We start from the raw sequence: 18,133 nt of genomic DNA, 5'->3' as shown, positions 1-18,133 counted from the left end.
GTTGAGACCTGATTTGTGACCCAGTATGTGCTCTATTCTGGAAAAAGTTCCATGTGTGCTCGAGAAGAATGAGTATTCTGTTGTTTTAGGGTGGAATGTTCTGTAAATATCTATGAGGTCTATCTGGTCCAGTATATCATTCAAAGCTCTTGTTTCCTTGTTGATTTTCTACGTAGATTATCTGTGCATTGCTGAGAGTGGACTATTGAGGTCTCCTACAATTAACGTATTGTTATCAATACGACTCTTTATTTTGGTTAACAGTTGGCTTATGTAGATGGCTGCTCCCATGTTGGGGGCATAGATATTTACAATTGTTAGATCTTCTTGTTGGATAGACCCTTTAAGAATGATATAGTGTCCTTCTGTGTCTCTAATTACAGACTTTAGTTTAAAATCTAATTTGTCTGATGTAAGAACTGCTACCCCAGCTTTCTTTTGAGGTCTGCTGGCATGGAAGATGGATCTCCATCCGTTCACTTTCAGTCTGGATGTATCTTTAGGTTCAAAATGAATCTCTTGTAGGCAGCATATGGTTGGGTCCTGTCTTTTTATCCAGTCTGCAACCCTGTGCTGTTTATGGGACCATTTAGGCCACTCACGTTGAGAGTGATTATTGAATGATATGAATTAATTGTCATCATGATGCCTGTGAAGACGTTGTTTTTATAGATTGTCCCTGTAAATTTCTGTTGTAGATCACTCTTGGGGTCTTTCTCCTTTTATAGAAGCCCCCTTAATATTTCTTACAGGGCTGGCTTAGTGGTCACATATTCTTTCAGTTTCTGCCAGTTGTGGAAGCTCTGCATCTCTCCATCCATTCTAAATGACAGCCTTGCCGGTTATAGTATTCTTGGCTGCATGTTCTTCTCATTTAGTACTCTGAATATGTCTTGCCAGGCCTTTCTGGCTTGCCAGGTCTCTGTGGATAGGTCTGACATTATTCTGATATTCCTCCCTCTGTACATAAGGAATCTCTTCCCCCTAACTGCCCTTAAGATGGTTTCCTTGGTTCTAAGATTTGCAAGTTTTACTATCACATGCTGGGGTGTTGGCCTGTTTTCCTTGATCTTGGGAGGGGTCCTCTCTGCCTCTAGGACTCGAACGTTTGTTTCATTCCCCAGATTAGGGGAGTTCTCAGCTATGATTTGCCCAAATACATCTTCTAGTCCTCTCTCTCTCTCCACTCCCTCCAGGATTCTGATTATTCTGACATTGGAGCACTTCATGGTGTCACTTATTTCTCTGATTCTATTTTCATGGATTCTGAGTTGTTTTTCCCTGGCCTCCTCTTTTCCCTTTTTATCTATTATATTGTCTTCCAGGTCGCTTATTCGTTCTTCTGCCTCAGTTACCCTAGCTGTTAGATTATCTAGATTGGATTGGATCTCATTGATAGCATTTTTAAGTTCTGCCAATTCACCTTTTATTTCTGCCCTTAGAGACTCTATGTTGCCATTAATTGATTTCTCCATTCTAGCCATTGTCTTCACAATTGCTAGCCTGAATTGCATCTCCGACATCTTGGTTATATCTGCATCCATTTGTAAATCTGCAGCATAAGTCATGATCTCTGAGTCTTTCCTATTTTGGGGGTTCCTCCTCCTAGTCATTCTGCTGATGGGTGTTTGAGGAATGTATAGAGTCCAAATTATTGACCAGAACCCAAGCAAGATGCACCTGTTTTCTTGGGACCTTAGGGTTGCTGGCCTCTTGTTTTCCCAGCCTGTCTTCGGCGGGTGGGGGTGGGGGGGGCCTGCTGCGCTATTACTCAGGCAGCCCTGTTTGGGTGGAGTTGCCCTGCCCCCCTGTGGGGGGATAGGCTCAGAGGGAATCAGTTTATGGGGCTTTTGTTCTCTGGCAGCTTTCCCTGGTGGCTTTCTGTGTCTCTTCCATGAGTCAGAGCAGAAGAGACTGTTTCCAGCCCTCTGCCTCAGAGCAGAGAGACTGCAGTCTGTTCTTCAATGAGCTCTCCAGGCCACACTGTCTCTGTTACTGTCTGTGCTGCTATAAACTGCAGTGTCCTGGGTTGTGCACCCCTCTGCAGAGCCCCCAGTCCTGCTTCCAGGTTGGGGCACGTCTCTGCCCTTTGTGCTTCTAAAACCACCAGCCACTTCCAGTTCGCACGTGCGACCCTGCCGCTCTGGGTTTCTGCCCCATGGGCTGCCCTAAAATCCTTTCCCCATCACTACCGGTCTATGAGTCTGTGCCCCGTCCCCAGCGCGTGAGGCTGTCACTCACCGGTGGTGTAGGATCCCCATGGCCAGGCACCCTCCTGCTGCCATTTATCCTCTGAAATCTGCCCGGGGAATCAGGGCTCCCTGCTTTGTACCTCAAAACCAACCACCTGAGATATTCTGTTTGTAGAGATCCAGATCTTCTTACATCTCAGGCTGATTTTGTGGGTGCTCAGAGTAGCCTGGTAGATATCCAGCTCAATTCCGGGGACCAGTTGAAATAGGGTCCCCTACTCCTCCACCATCTTTCCTCCTCCAGGAATTATTCTTATTAAAAAAAAAACAGGGTTCCTTCAGCCATGTTCCCTCTTTCTTTTCCTTCCTTCCTTCCTTCCTTCCTTCCTCCTTCCTTCTTCTGTTTGAAGAACTTCCTTAAGAGTAGGTTTACTAGTGAAAAAATTTTTTAGTTTTTTTTTCACTTGAGAATGTTTTTAATTTCCCTTTAATTCTTGAAAAATAGTTATCACAGATAGAGAATTTAAAATTGATGCTTATTTTCTTATAGCACTTGAAAAATATTGTGTCACATACTTATGGCCTCTGTGATTTTCAATGAAAACTTCTCTGATTCTTCTATAGATAATGTGTAGTTTCTTTTTTTTTTTTATTTATCAGAAGAGAGAGAGAGAGAGAGAGACAAGCAGGGGGAGTGGCAGGCAGAGGGAGAAGTAGGCTTCCTGCTGAGCAGGGAGCCCAATACGGGGCTCAATCCCAGGACCCTGGGATCATGACCTGAGCTGAAGGCAGACACTTAACTGACTGAGCCACCCAGGCATCCTGATAATGTGTAGTTTCTGTCTGGTTGCTTCCAAGATATTTTTATTACTATTAATTTTCAAAAGTTTATGATCTGTCTTAGTGTAGATTCCATGGAGTTTATGCTGTTTGGGGGATTTGCTCAGCTTCTTGGATCTGTAGGTCCACCAAATTTGGAAAATTTTCAGACATTATTTTTTTCTTTTTAAGGATTTATTTATTTACTTGAGAGACAGAGAGAGGGAAAGAGAGAGAGAGTGGGGGGAGGGGCAGAGGGAGAGAATCTACAAGCATCTCCCCCTCTGAGCACAGAGCCTGTTGCAGGGTTTGATCCCACCACCCTGAGATCATGACCTGAGCCAAAACCAAGAGTCAGACACTCAACTGACTGAGCCATCCATGCACCCCCAGACATTATTTCTTCAAATACTCTTTCATTCACACTTTCCTTTCCTTCTTCTTTTGGAACACCAAATGAATGTTGATTTTTGTTATTATCCCCCAGATCCCTGAGACTCTGTTAATTTCTTTTGGTCTATTTTCTTTCTGTTGTTCAGATTAGATGAACAACCAGCCAATCTACTGTTTAGCCTTCAAATTCACCGATGCTATCCTCTATCATCTTCACTCTACTATCGAACCCATTCAGTGAGTTTTTATTTCTGTTATTGCATTTTTCAGCTTCACAGTTTTCACTTGATTTTTTTAAATAATTTCTATTTCTTAGCTAATATTTGAAACTATTATTTCATTTGTTGCAAGAGAATTTGTAATTAATTGCTGGAGCATTTTAATGAAATTTCTTTATAATCTTTGTCAGATAATTTCAACATTGGGTTCATCTTTGTTTTGGTGTCAGTTGACTGTCTTTTTTCATTCAAGTTGTGATTTTCTGAGTTCTTGATATGGTGGGTGATTTTCTATTATATTCTTAACATTTTTCTCTGTTGTTAAGGGACACTGGATATTATTTAAATCTTTTATTTTTCCAAGCAGTTTAGATTTATCACAGGAGGTTTGGTCTACTTTGTGGGCTGTTGTTCCAAAGGTAGTTTTATTTTTAGAGACTTTGTGGTTTTAGTTTAGTCTATTTGGTTTACCTGGTGATGCTGGGGCATCTGTTGTTCCTACTAGTATTGCCTTAGGGAAGAGAAGGGTGTCCTATGGTGACCTGCTGAGCATCTCTCAGTGAAGAAGGGCTGATACCTCTTGGTTGTCTGATATCTCTGGGCAGGGATAGGAGATTCTGGTGTCTGAGGCAATGAACTTTCCAGACTCAGCTGTCTCTTTTACCAGTTTCACTTCATATCTACTGTGGAAAGGAGACTCAGGCTCTTCAAGGAGGGAGAATACTTCCACAGGCTACTTATTTTAGGTTGGGTTCCCTGATAGAGCCTGACGCAGGGTTTGATCTCACCACCCTGAGATCATGACCCGAGCCAAAACCAAGAGTCAGACCACTGGCTGGCTAAGGAGTCTGGCTCACCTGATGTTGTCAGGGAGACTTATGTTCAATCTGTGGAAGGGGAAAGCCTGCCTCAGCTGCCTTCTTTTGCTAGGTTAGGTATCTGGAAACACTGGGCCTGGGTAACCTCCCTCTGTTGGGTGGAGGTATGCAAGACTTCTTGTCATTGTGCAGATCAACCAGTCCTGGGCCCCGAAGCTAGCTCATCTTCTTCTGTCTATCTTTTAGAGTTCTCTTTTCTTTGTGCTTTATACCATTTCCAAGGTTTATAGTTGTATTTGCCAGAGAGAAGCAGGGAAAAATGGCTTTACCTCATCTATAAGTGTACCTTTTAAATCCTCACTCTAGGTAAATTTTCTTCTATTCATTTATTCCTTCACTTATTCATTGAGCATCTACTATGGGTTTAGCACCATTAAAGTTATTGGCAATGATAAAGAAGTACAAGATTTCTGTCCCCATTGAGTTTAAGATAAATCTCATCCTATCCTTAGATAGATAATCTAATATTTCTATGATTATCACCTTTGCCACATCTATTTTTTCTTCTTTGTATCTCTTGTGCTTTCATTTATTATTTTCCTTTCTTAGTACTTTGTGATGTATATTTTAAATTATAAAGCCTAATTTTCAGTGGTAGCTCACTTATTTTCAATTTCTCTAATTTTTAAGTTTGTTTTGTTCCAAAAACTCATCACATGTATGTGCTGTAATTTATGTTCTTAATAAGATTAAGATTTTGATTAGATTTTTTTTCTGTTTCTGCCATTAGTTATGCTTCCACTCTTTCCTGATGCCAGCATCTTCCCATAAATAATCAAGTTCCCTTAAATAGCTCTATTACCTGCTTTTATCAAGAGGTATGAGTGAGACAGTAAATGATGCCATAAGGAGTTTTTCTCTTCGTAACTGGTGATGATAAATTTGGCAAGTTGAAACTTATCTGTTAAGGAATTTCAGAAGAAGCCCTTTTCTATTTAGGAGAAGGTAGGAATGGCTTGCAATTTCTTTCTGGGGCAGTGACATTAAGGAAATAGCTTTGCTTTTCCCAGAATTGCATGTAGCAAGCCACATTTTCCCCCATACCAATAGAATTACTTTAATGGCTAGTCAGATACCCTATATGATTCCCTTCCCACAATACATAGAATTGGTGGGGTTTTTGTTTTTGTTTTAAGTAACCTCAATGCCCAACATGGGGCTTGAACTTAACAACCCTGGGTCAAGAGTCGCATGCTCTACCAACTGAGCCAGCCAGGTGCCCCTATGTGTTTTGATTTTGCAGAGAATCAAACCTCTTTCCAAGATACTGGATTTGCAGTTACACCCCATACATACACCTCATTCATCAGGATATAAGGTCTGATATATGTTTGCATTCTCCTCAGGCATGATCATCCTAGTGGCTATATCCTTCAACAGGGAATTGTCAGGAGGGGTTCCATTTAGCTAAGTGCCTTGCCAATTGGTGGAAAGAGAGAGGAAAGAACTAGAGCATCTGTAGATGATGGCTGAATTCACATTGGAGTGTACAGTTACTAGCAGGAAAAAAACGAACATTACAATAAGGGTGAGAAAATGGAGTGTGAGTGTTTATACAGACAGGGCTTAGAGCATTTATGTTTAGAGCATGGAAGGAAGAGAGACTTGGCAAATGACTTACAAGCATGGGGGTTAGTGACATGAAAAGAGGTGGAAAAAGAGATATAAAGCTTTACCTTGAATTATGATTAGAAACTCAATCTCACTCTAGAATTTTCTCGAGAGACAGTAATATATATTTAATCTTTAAAAAATCATGTTTAAATGTTGCATTAAAATTTCTCTGAATATAACACTTGGTCAAGATAAGATCACCCATGTAGATTAGAAAAGAGGCCATAAACTAAAGGGTAAAATCATAGATTTTGGAGGCAGGTAGTACTTGTTTAAAAAACCTGGCTTGATCAATTATTTGCTGGATAAATAGGAGCATATTTATCCTCTCTAGGCCAATTTTCTTTCTTTTTTTTTTTTTTAAAGATTTTATTTATTTATTTGAGAGAGAGAATGAGAGAGAGCACATGAGAGGGGGGAGGGTCAGAGGGAGAAGCAGACTCCCTGCCGAGCAGGGAGCCCGATGCAGGACTCGATCCAGGGACTCCAGCATCATGACCTGAGCCGAAGGCAGTCGCTTAACCAACTGAGCCACCCAGGCGCCCCTCTAGGCCAATTTTCTTATCTGTTAAATGAGGATAGTACTTCTTATCTAAGGATAGGATGAGATTTATCTTAAGATAAATCCTGAAGTCCTAAATATACCTTAAAAAGACTTCCATATCATGGCCACTCCTTACAACCTTTTATTCACACACATCAGATCAAGGAAACCAGGACTCATTTTAGTTCCTTGAATATACTACAGTCTTTCTTTTGGTTTGTGATCTTCCCAGAGGCTGTTTCCATTGATTATAAATTACTTCTCTTATCTCTCTCTTCCTGCATAACTCTCTTCATCCTTCAGGTTTCAGCTTAAACATAATTTTCTCTGTCTTCCTGTCCCTTAGCCTAATTCTCTTTTTGTTCTCCCAGAGTGCCCTGTTTCTTTATTATAACATTCAAAACATTTTCTTATGATTATATGCTTGTTTTTTGTTTCGGTTCTGTCTTCACCACTGGTTAGGGATTAAATCTTGACATTATAGCTTCAATATTTGGCAGAGTATTCATCACATAGTAAGTACTTAATAAATATTTGTTGAATGCATAAATTAATGAGCAATTGAAATAAAGTATGTGTCCAATGAATAGTATCATTCATTATAGGATCCTCTCAACTACATAATTTATTATGAGTATATTAGTGTAAAGATGGCTGTAAAAAAAAAAGAAAATGCTAGAGTTCCCTTAATCTCCATATATCCTTTGTTGCAGACTTACAATTCCACAAAGTAAAATAAAAAGCACAGTATTTTTTCATTTAACACAGGTAATAACCCACATATCATGTAGGAAGTGAGCAGCCCTTTTGCTAAAATTTATTACATGTGTCATATCAACAGTAAGTCAGACAACAATATTTTCTAAAAGACTTAAAAGAAAACCTAGCAGTTACTTCTAAAAACCATGAAATTGATAATGTGGAGAGAAAAGCACTGCTTGTCATATTTGAAATCCCAGAAGTCAATCAGATTTTTTGTTACCATATAATTTTTCCTTCACAATCTTTCCTGTCTACAGAGCCCACACATGTGAAAGAAAATAATTCTCTTTTGTAAGAGTGCACAAAATAACCATAGAAAATTCTTCTGTTTCCCACAAACCAGAACTAAGGTAGCTAAGTCACATTTATCAGACTACTGGGTAAGTTGCCAGGAGTCAAAGTACTTTCCAACTACTTAGCTCAAAGGACAAGTTCAAGAGCCCACCAGATCCTCTTTAGATGTAGGAAAAATAATAGATGAAGACAATTCCTGTCAAGGTTACTTTTGTTCCAGCTCATCACTCTCACTGCTGAATTAGAAAAGAGATTGAACAGCTCCTTAGAAATCTAGTGTGAAGAACATTATTCTTTCAGGACCATTAATCTTTGAATAATGTTCTGGCCATAAAGATGGATCTGGACATGTCAGACAAATTAAAATTAAGAGAATGTTGCTTAAATAAAAAGAACAAGGGCCTGGATATATTGTGAATTGGAAAATATCTTATGCAAGCAAGGTATTTCATCTTTCTTGCAGACAGGGGAATTGGGAAATGTTTCTAAATTGGGTGATAAGAACCCATGAACTACAGGGCGCCTGGGTGGCTCAGTTGGTTAAGCGACTGCCTTCAGCTCAGGTCATGATCCCAGAGTCCTGGGATCGAGTCCCGCATCGGGCTCCCTGCTCTGCAGGGAGCCTGCTTCTCCCTCTCCCATTCCCCCTGCTTGTGTTCCCTCTCTCGCTGTGTCTCTCTCTGTCAAATAAATAAATAAAATCTAAAAAAAAAAAAAAAAAAGAACCCATGAACTACAGATTCCATGTAACCAGGCTCTGACATCCAGATGATTCAAAAGCTTATTTCAGTGAGACTATTTAAATCTCAGACTCACAAGTATCTTTTATAGTTATTGTTTGCTTTCCGTCTTTTCCACTGTCTTGTAGGTTCAGTGAGGTCATGAGACTGCCCATTTGCCACTGTAGCCTTGCCACCTTTTCAGGCCCATGTCTAATGTGAAACTCTAGTGTCCTCATTTCGTCTTTGGCAGGCTGACCAGAAGTCCAGGCACTAGTGCTCATCTCACACTCTCATTTAGAAATCATTTTTGAAATCCACAGTGATTACAAAAGAAAGCTTTAAGTCTTCCCATTAAATTAAAGCACTGACTATCCCTCCAAATGGAGGGCATGCAATGTCCTTTAGCGGAGACACAAACCACATGTCCGTACTGTTTCCAATCTCTTATAGTGAAGGGATCGCAACCAGGCTTTTTTAAAAACTGAGTATGATTTATGAAATATCCTTCTTTGGACTCTCTCTTTAGATTTTAATGTTAATAGAGGTGAATGTTACTTTAAAATACCATGTTCTTCAGACAATGTCAGATGCTGGAGACAATATTGGAATATAGTAGGAACCGTCCTGTACAGGTAGATTGCATGTAGACCACTCTAGTGAGCAGAACTCAGTTAAAACAAATATAAGTTCACCACATAGCCCAGAAATTCCACATTTAGATATTTACCCCACAAAAATCTCACATAAGTCTAAAGAGGAATGGCATTGTTTGTGGCATTGAGATATTACAGCCAAACTTGGTGTCTGCCACTGGGCATGTGGGTTAGTGCACACTAGGGAATATATGCAATGAGAGAAGGAATACTTGAAGTATACAGAGAAACATGAATAGATTTTTTAAAATTAATATATTTTTTTAAGATTTTATTTATTTACTTGACAGAGAGAGAGAGAGACAGTGAGAGAGGAAACACAAGCAGGGGGGAGTGGGAGAGGGAGAAGCAGGCTTCCCGCCGAGCAGGGAGCCTGATGTGGGGCTCGATTCCAGCACCCTGGGATCATGACCTGAGCCAAAGGCAGACACTTAACAACTGAGCCACCCAGGCGCCCTTAAAATTAATATTGAGTGAAGAATATTGAAACATGATATTCAAGATATCATGCATTTGCATAATTGCATGCACATACATAGAATCAGTCAAAATAGCTATTCTAAGAATGCAACTAAATAAGGAATAAATCAAAAACATGTTAGGATGGGAGCCCATGGAAGGGCAAGAGTAGTAGAAGTGGGAAGTTGTGATAAATGGGAATTAAAAAAAGTGAGAAATGAAATGGTTCTTGCTATAACCAATGGAGATAATATACTATGACGAAATAGAATGAACTCGGCCTGAATTCCTCTCTCCACCTGAACAATACATGCACCCACACACACACACCCCCACCCACCCACACACACACACCACATAATCCATGTGTGCAGGAATTCTGATAATTTCTCAAGACTCTTAGCTTCCTAAAGACAGATGTAAGAGTCAGAAGCCTTTGTGGAAACTATAGGCATCTAAAGGGGGTGGGTGAAGAAGGTAGCTCAAGAAAAGTTCATAACTAAAAGTTGCTTAAAATCTATTTTCTAAACTTGGCCTATTCACTTCTCTCTTAAAATCCATAAGTCTCTATTTTCTCATCTACAAAAATGGGCATATTAATACTTATTCCATGGGTAGGTATTAATGAGATAACATATTTATGAAGACCTTATCATAGGGTTTGGCACATAACAGGCATTTAAATAATATGAATTTTATTTCTTCCTTTTCTTTCCAACCTTCCTTCTCCCTTTTTTCTGTTTTATTTTCCTATTTAAAATGAAAAGTTGACCTATGAATTTTTTAAATTGGAATACTAATGATCAACTTTTGAATACTCCTATATTGCCACTGTGCTTCATATATAGTATTTCATAAATGAGATATCCTGAGAATCCTGCAATTTGATACTAATATTATCTTTTTCTAGTTAAAAGGACTGAGGCTCAGAAAGATTAAGAAACTTAGCCAAAGCTTAAACAGACATTATCTAGAAGAATTCAACGATACTTCCTTATCCTTACAGAGAAGCCAAAGTGTTTGAGCTCGTAATTCTTTTGAGTTATAATCCTCAAACTTCAGCTACTCTGTGTATGGCCAAAAGAGTGGTATTAAATGGATAGGGTGCAACATTGAATTTTTTTCCTGCTTTTGAGTGGGCCAAAAGTGGCCACAAACTGAAAAAGGCATGGGATAAGAGAGAAAGGGAAGAAAGGAACTCACTTTTGTATAATTGTGTAAAATATAGACTCAGCTGTGAGAAATTTATGAGGCAGTTTTGAATATATTTGTACTCTTTCATGGGTTTAGACTGTATAATCTCTGAGAATAATTACTCTTGGAAGCCATGCTAACACGTCTTAATATCTACTCATTGGCCAATTACAGGAGGGAACAGATTTGTCTGAAACCAACATGGTGGACAGATCTCAAAGAGAACTGCCAGAAGGGTTCCTGCTTTACCTGACATGAGATGCAGAACATCTTTCAGCAAGTCTCTTTTCCTTCATTTCATTCTTTGGAAACTGGAGTGTGACAGCCATTATTGTCTAGTGGAATCTCTCCAATGATTGCTTTAGAGCTATAGTTCTCAAACCTGGTTGCACATTGAAATCACAGGGAGCTTTAAAAAATCCTAATGTTTGGGTTCCACCTTACAAATATTCTGATTCAGTGGTCTGAATATCAGAATTTTAGAAGCTCTTCAGATAATTCTAACGTGAGTTCATTCTATTTCTTCATAGTATATTATCTCCATTGGTTATAGCAAGAACCATTTCATTTCTCACTTTATTTTTTTTAATTCCCATTTATCACCAGTTTGAAGACCATTGCCTGAAGCCTGTTGTGCCTCTAGAGCCTTGTCTAAGGGCACTATGGAAGAAGAGAAAGGATAGTGTATTAAATTGCATCTTGCTCAACATGGTTCTCTCCAGGTAAGAAGAAATAAATAGCCTTTCAAGTGGAGGATGCCCAACAGTTCTAGTTACTAACCTGCAATAGAGAGAGGGACAATGGTCCTGGATCAGAGATAGAAACAGTTTTGAGAAGCACAGAGACTGAGGAGCAATATTCAAGAAAAGATAAGTCAGGAACCACTTTCAAATAAGTAAAACTAAAATTTCTGCTTTCTTCAATACATATTAGATAGAAGCTGAGGTTATAGTGGCAAAATCAGAATTCATCTTAAAATCTGGGCTCATTCCACTGTATCACAATCTTTTTCCATTACTCATGTCCCAAATCTCAAATATATATGTTTCAAGCCCAATGGTCAAGCAGATATATTCATTTCCTTGTACTCTCTGAGGTTTTTTACTGCCTCTGAGCTCATTTAACACTCTTATTTAATGCCTCCCACCTCCATTCCATTCATCAAGGTCTAGATCAAACCCAATCTTCCTTCTTTTCCCAAATACCCTAGTCTACGTAGCTCCCTCTCATTCTTCTAGTTGGAATCACATAGACAATTGTTACCTAATGTCTGCATGTGCATAAATTTTTATAATTAGATTTTAAGTTTCATGTGTATAGACATCATGTTTTACTTCTTTTGTGATTCTTATACCTTGGCACAGTGCCAGGCACATAGATCATATTCCTAAAATATATGATCAAGTGATGGATTACAACTATTAATAATCCTCAATGTTTTCAAGGAAAGAAAATAAAAAGCAAGTGAGACAGATTCCAAGGAGGAAATATGATAAATAATTATCATGTTAAACTTGATAAATGGATCTTTTTATTGGGAGTGGCATCCTTCCAGTACACCTGTGCTCAAGAAATGTGTAATCAGATTATAAGCACAAGACACCAGCCACCAATTTAACATTTAGACACGACATCATTTTTTCCTATGATTCAGTAAGATTATTTGACCATTCAACAATCTAAGACTGTTTATTCCAGAGTTGTTTTTTAACTTTGTTTAACCATCTCCTTGACCTTCTTTAAAATCTGCAGCTTTGATACATTCTCTTCTTTACTGGGAGTTCTAACTCTAAATATCCCACTGCAAATCTGGAGTTTGAAAGAGAACTTCTAGGGCATTGAGATAATTTTTCCCTCCTTTCCAAGAGCAAGTTTCTTCCTCCATATTTTCCCAAATGCCACAGCCAATTATGACCTGAATACCTCAATGAATTCCAAAGAAAAATGGCACTTTGTTTGACTGACCTCATTGTTGGGTCTGTCTTGCAAAAGGGCTACTTGAACATTTGTTTTTCTCCTTTTGAGAAAATTCTACCATTAGACCATTTAAAATAATTTGTTATTACCCCAAGTCTTTCTTAACTATAATTTCAAAAAGGTTTTTTTTTTTTTGTTTGGTTTGTGTGTGTGTGTGTGTGTGTAAGTGTGTAATACAACATTCCTACGTTTCATCGGTCCCTTTCTTTTTATTCAGGTGAACTGAGAAAAGTGGCTTCATTAAGACAATGAAAGGCACTGTGGATTCAAGACTCATACCTATTCTTTGAAGGATCAATGAAAGGTTGGCCACAGTTCACCTATGTGGGAATTTGAGGTTTTGATTACAGAACATTGGTCATCAATTCTGGTGTCCATCCAAATGACCTATGGACCTCTTTCAAAAATCTCTGTGTCTGGCCCATCCTCTTGAGATGAACTTAAGAAAACCCTGCACACCATCAGGTAACAATTTTGTCTTTATAAGAAAACAGATGAGTTCAATAAACTGTGACCATTGTTTTTAACTAAGTCAGATCTCTGTACCCCCTTTGCTGAAAATAAACTACATGTTATGAGAGAACATGTAGTTCCATCTCTGTTTAGAATTGAGTCCTCATTGTTTTAGGTTTCTATTAGATAATACGGAAAAATAAGGCTCTCAGAGTAAAGAATGAGGTAAGAAGATTATGGTAATTTCAAATTCTGACTACATATACAAACATATAGACCTCTCCAACAGAAGAACAATTTTTCAATTTCCCATTGTTCTTCCTCTACTAATGGAATACACTTGTCAGCTGAGAGCAAAACTACTCTGTGCACCTTGTTGTAAGGGAGACCAGATCTGTTTATTGTCCAGAACTATAGTCACTTGTATCAGGAGGCTGGGAAAGTTTTGAGTATCATTTGTTTAATTACTTAATATCTTATTTCATAGAAAAAAAAGGGAGCAAAACCATTTGGTTTATGTTCTTTGATGTCCTGAAACCTGTGTTTCAATGAGATTAAAAAATTGATAATAACCCAAAGAAGGGCTACAACAGTGTCTTACAGTAGGGTTCCAATATTTATCTAATACATTATGAAATGGTCACCACAATGAGTCTAGTTACTGTCTGCCACCGTAAAAACTAGTTCCACTATTATTAACTATATTCCCTATGCTGTACATTATATCCTTGTATCTTATTTATTTTCTAACTGGAAGATTGTACCTCTTAATCACCTTCACCTATTTTGCCCATCCCCCACCCACTCCCCTCTAGCAACCCCTAGTTTATTCTCTGTATCTTTGAATCCGTTTCCATTTTCTTTTGTTTGTTCATTTTTTTTAGAGTCTACATATAAGTGAAATATAAAATTTTTGTCTCCCTCTATGACTTGTTTCACTTAACATGATATTAAGTTCATCCATGTTGTTGCAAATGGCAAGATTCATTCTTTTTTATGACTGAGTAATATTCCATTGTGTATATGTACCACATCTTTATCCATTCATCTATTGATGTACATTTAGGCTGTTTATGTATCTTGGCTATTATAAATAATGCTACATTCAACATATGAGTACATGTCTTTTCAAATTAGTGTTTTCATTTTCTTCAGATAAATACCTAGAAATGGAATTTTTGGATTGTATGGTAGTTCTACTTTTAACTTTTTGAGGAACCTCCATCCTGTTTTCCATAGTGGCTATACCAATTTACATTACTACCAACCATGCATAAGGGTTCCCTTTTCTCCACATCCTCACCATTTATTATTTCTTGTCTTTTTGATAATTGTCATTCTGACAGGTGTGAAGTGATATTAGATTGTGGTTTTGATTTGCATTTCCCTGATGATTAGTGATGTTAGGCATTTTTTTATTTATGTGTTGGCCATCTGCATGCCTTCTTTGGGAAAATGTCTATTCAGATCCACTGCCCATTTAAAAAAAAGATTTTATTTATTTATTTGAGAGAGAGAGAAAAGGAAATCATGAGTGGCAGGGAAGTGCAGAGGGAGAGGGAGAAGCAGACACCCCTCTGAGCAGGGAGCCTGATGTGGGGCTCAATCCCAGGACCCTGAAATCATGACCTGAACAGAAGGCAGACGCTTAACCAACAGCCACCCAGGAGCCCCCACTGCCCATTTTTAAATCAGATTTTTTTTTATATTGAGTTTAATGAGTTCATATATTTTACATGTTAACCCCTTATTGGATATATCATTTGTGAATATCTTCTTTCATTCATTAGGCTGTGTTTTCATCTTGTTGATGGTTTTCTTCACTGTGCAAAAACTATATAGTTTGATGTAGTCCTATTTATTTTTACATTTGTTGTCCTTGCCTGAGAGACAGATCCAAAAAATACGACTAAGACTGATGTTAAAGATCTTACTGTCCATGTTTTCTTCTAAGAGTTTTATGGTTTCAGGTCTTACTTTTAAGTCTTTAATCCATTTTGAGTATATTTTTGTATATGGTGTAAGACAGTAATCCAGTTTCATTCTTTTGTATGTAGCTTTCCAATCCCCCAACACCATTTACTAAAGACACAATCTTTTCCCTATTATGTATCCTTGCTTCCTTTGTTGTAGATTAATTGATCATGTAAGAATGAGTTTATTTCTGAGATCTCTATTCTGTTCTATTGATCTATGTGTCTGTTTTTTTGCCAGTACCATATCATTTTTGTTTTTGCTTTTATTTAAATTCAAGTTAGTTAACAGATAGTGTATTATTAGTTTCAGGGTAGAGTTCAGTGATTCATCAGTTGCATATAACACCCAGTGCTCATTCCATCAAGTGCCCCCCCCTTTTTTTTTTAAGATTTTATGTATTTATTTATTTGAGAGAGAGAGAAAAAAAAAACAGCATGAGAGGGGAGAGGTTCAGAGGGAGAAGCAGGCTCCTCGCCAAGCTAGGAGCCCAACGTGGGATTTGATCCCAGGACTCCAGAATCATGACCTGAGCCGAAGGCAGTCGCTTAACCAACTGAGCCACCCATGCGCCCCTCAAGTGCCCTTCTTAATGCCCTTCTCCCATTTACCGCATCTCCCCACCCACTTCCCTTCTAGCAACCTTCAGTTTGTTTCCTATAGTTAAGAGTCTCTTATGGTTTGCCTCTCTCTCTGTTTTAATCTTATTTTATTTTTTCTTCCCTTCCTATATATTCCTCTGTTTTGTTTTTTAAATTCCACATATGAGTGAAATCATGTGGTATTTGTCTTTCTCTGACTGACTTATCTTGCTTAGCATAATATACTCTAGTTCCATCCATGTTGTTGCAAATGTCAAGATTTCATTCTTTTTGATGGCTGAGTAATATTCCATTACACACACACAGACACACATACACACACCCTTTCTTTATACATTCATCTATCAGTGGACATCTGAGCTCTTTCCATATTTTGGCAATTGTGGGCATTGCTGCTATAAACATTGGGGTGCATGTGCCCCTTCAAATCACTATTTTTGTGTTCTTTGGGTAAATACCTAGTAGTGCAATTGCTGGGTCATTGGGTAGTTCTATTTTTAACTTTGTGAGAAACCTCCATACTGTTTTCCAGAGTGACTCTACCAATTTGCACTCCCAGCAACAATGTAAAAATGTGAGACAGGAATCCATCGAAATCCTATAGGAGAACACAGGCAGCAACCTCTTTGACCTTGGCTGCAACAACTTCTTGCTAGCCAGTACCATATTGTTTTGATTACTATAGCTTTGTAGTATAGTTTGAAATCTGGGAAGATGATACCTCCAGCTTTTTCTTTTTTCTCAAGATTTCTTTGGCTATTTAGGGTCTTTTGTGGTTCCATACACATTTTAGGATTATTTGTTCTAATTCTGTGAAAAATTCCATTGGTATTTTGTTGGTGATTGCATTGAATCTATAGATTGATTTGGGTAGTATGGACATTTTAACAATATTAATTCTTCTAATTCATGAGTATATCTTTCAGTTTATCTATGTCATTGTCAATATCTTTCATCAATGTTTTAGTTTTCAGAGTACAGTTCTTTTACCTCCTTGTTAAATTTACTCCTAGGTATTATGTTCCTGGGATTATTTTCATAATTTCTCTTTCTGATAGTTTGTTGTTAGTGTCTACAAATGCAACAGATTTCTAATTATTAATTTTGTATCTGCAACTTTACTGATTTCATTTATTACTTCTAATAGTTTTTTGGGTAGAGGTTTTAGGGTTTTCCACATATAGAATCTTGTCATCTGTGAATAATGACAGCTTTACTTCTTCCTTTTAAATTTGGATGCTCTTTATTTCTTCATGCTTAATTGTTCTGACTGTGGCTTCCAATACTATGTTTAAACATGACAAGAGTGAGCACCTTGTTTTGTTCATGATTTTAGAGGAAAAACTTTAAACTTTTTACCTTTGAGTATGATTTTGGTAGTGGGTTTGTCATATATGGCTTTTATTACATTGAGGTACTTTCCCTCTATATCCACTTTGTTGAGAATTTTTATCATAATGGTATGTTGAGTTTGTCAAATGCATTTTCTACATCTATTGACACGATTATATGATATTTATTCTCCATTTTGTTAATATAGTGTATCATATTGATTGTTTTGTGGATATTGAACCATCATTACATTCCTAAAATAAATCCCACTGATCACAGTATATGATTCTTTTAATGTATTGTTGCTATTGTATTGGTTTGCTAATATTTTGTTGATGATTTTTATATCTATGTTCGCCAGGGATATTGGCCTATAATTTTCTTTTTTTATAGTGTCTTTGTCTGATTTTGTTATACAGGTACTCCTGGCCTTGCAGAATGAGGTTGGAAAGATTCTTTCCTCTTAAATTTTTTGAAATAGTTCTAGAAAGCTAGGTATTAACTCTTTAAATGTTTGGTAGAATTTAGCTGTGAAGCTGTCTGGTCCTGGACTTTTGTTTTGGGGGAGTTTTTTGCTTACTGATTCAATTTCATTAATAGTAATGTCTCTTCATATTTTCCATTTCTTCTTTGGTATATTCCAATTTTTGGTATGTTTTATATTCCTAGGAATTTATCCATTTCTTCTTTGTTGTCCAATTTGTTGGGTTATAATTTTTTGCAGTAGTCTTCTATGACCCTTTGTATTTCTTTTTTTTTTTTTTTTTAAGATTTCATTTATTTATTTGACAGAGAGAGACACAGTGAGAGAGGGAACACAAGCAGCAGGAGAGGGAGAAGCAGGCCTCCCAGAGAGCAGGGAGCCTGATGTGGGGCTTGATCCCAGGACCCTGGGATCACGACCTTAGCCGAAGGCAGACCCTTAACGACTGAGCCACCCAGGTGCCCTGACCCTTTGTATTTCTGTGGTATTGGTTGTAACTTCTTCTCTTTCATTTCTTATTTTATTTGTTTGGGCCCTCTGTCTTTCTTTCTTGATAAGTGTGGCTAAAG

General features: G+C 37.8%; 1 long non-coding RNA gene across 9 annotated transcripts in view; it reads left to right on the top strand.

Annotated features, from left to right (window-relative positions):
- The window catches only part of LOC145716121 (uncharacterized), a 493,424-nt gene that overhangs the window by 233,493 nt on the left and 241,798 nt on the right, over positions 1 to 18,133 (top strand). For 5 of the 9 annotated variants that reach the window (XR_014138544.1, XR_014138531.1, XR_014138528.1 and 2 more), the window contains 3 exons: positions 10,917 to 11,247; positions 11,349 to 11,464; positions 12,937 to 16,302. This is a non-coding gene — a long non-coding RNA (uncharacterized LOC145716121). Of the gene's footprint in view, positions 1 to 10,916; positions 11,248 to 11,348; positions 11,465 to 12,936; positions 16,303 to 18,133 lie in introns of those variants that run through there. The other 4 variants (XR_014138542.1, XR_014138538.1, XR_014138540.1 and 1 more) reach the window with 1 other exon arrangement.

This window comes from Leptonychotes weddellii, chromosome 1 (assembly GCF_054177405.1).
Source record: "Leptonychotes weddellii isolate Sample4059 chromosome 1, ASM5417740v2, whole genome shotgun sequence".
Lineage (NCBI taxonomy): Eukaryota > Metazoa > Chordata > Mammalia > Carnivora > Phocidae > Leptonychotes > Leptonychotes weddellii.
This window is presented reverse-complemented; position numbering and strand designations above follow the sequence as displayed.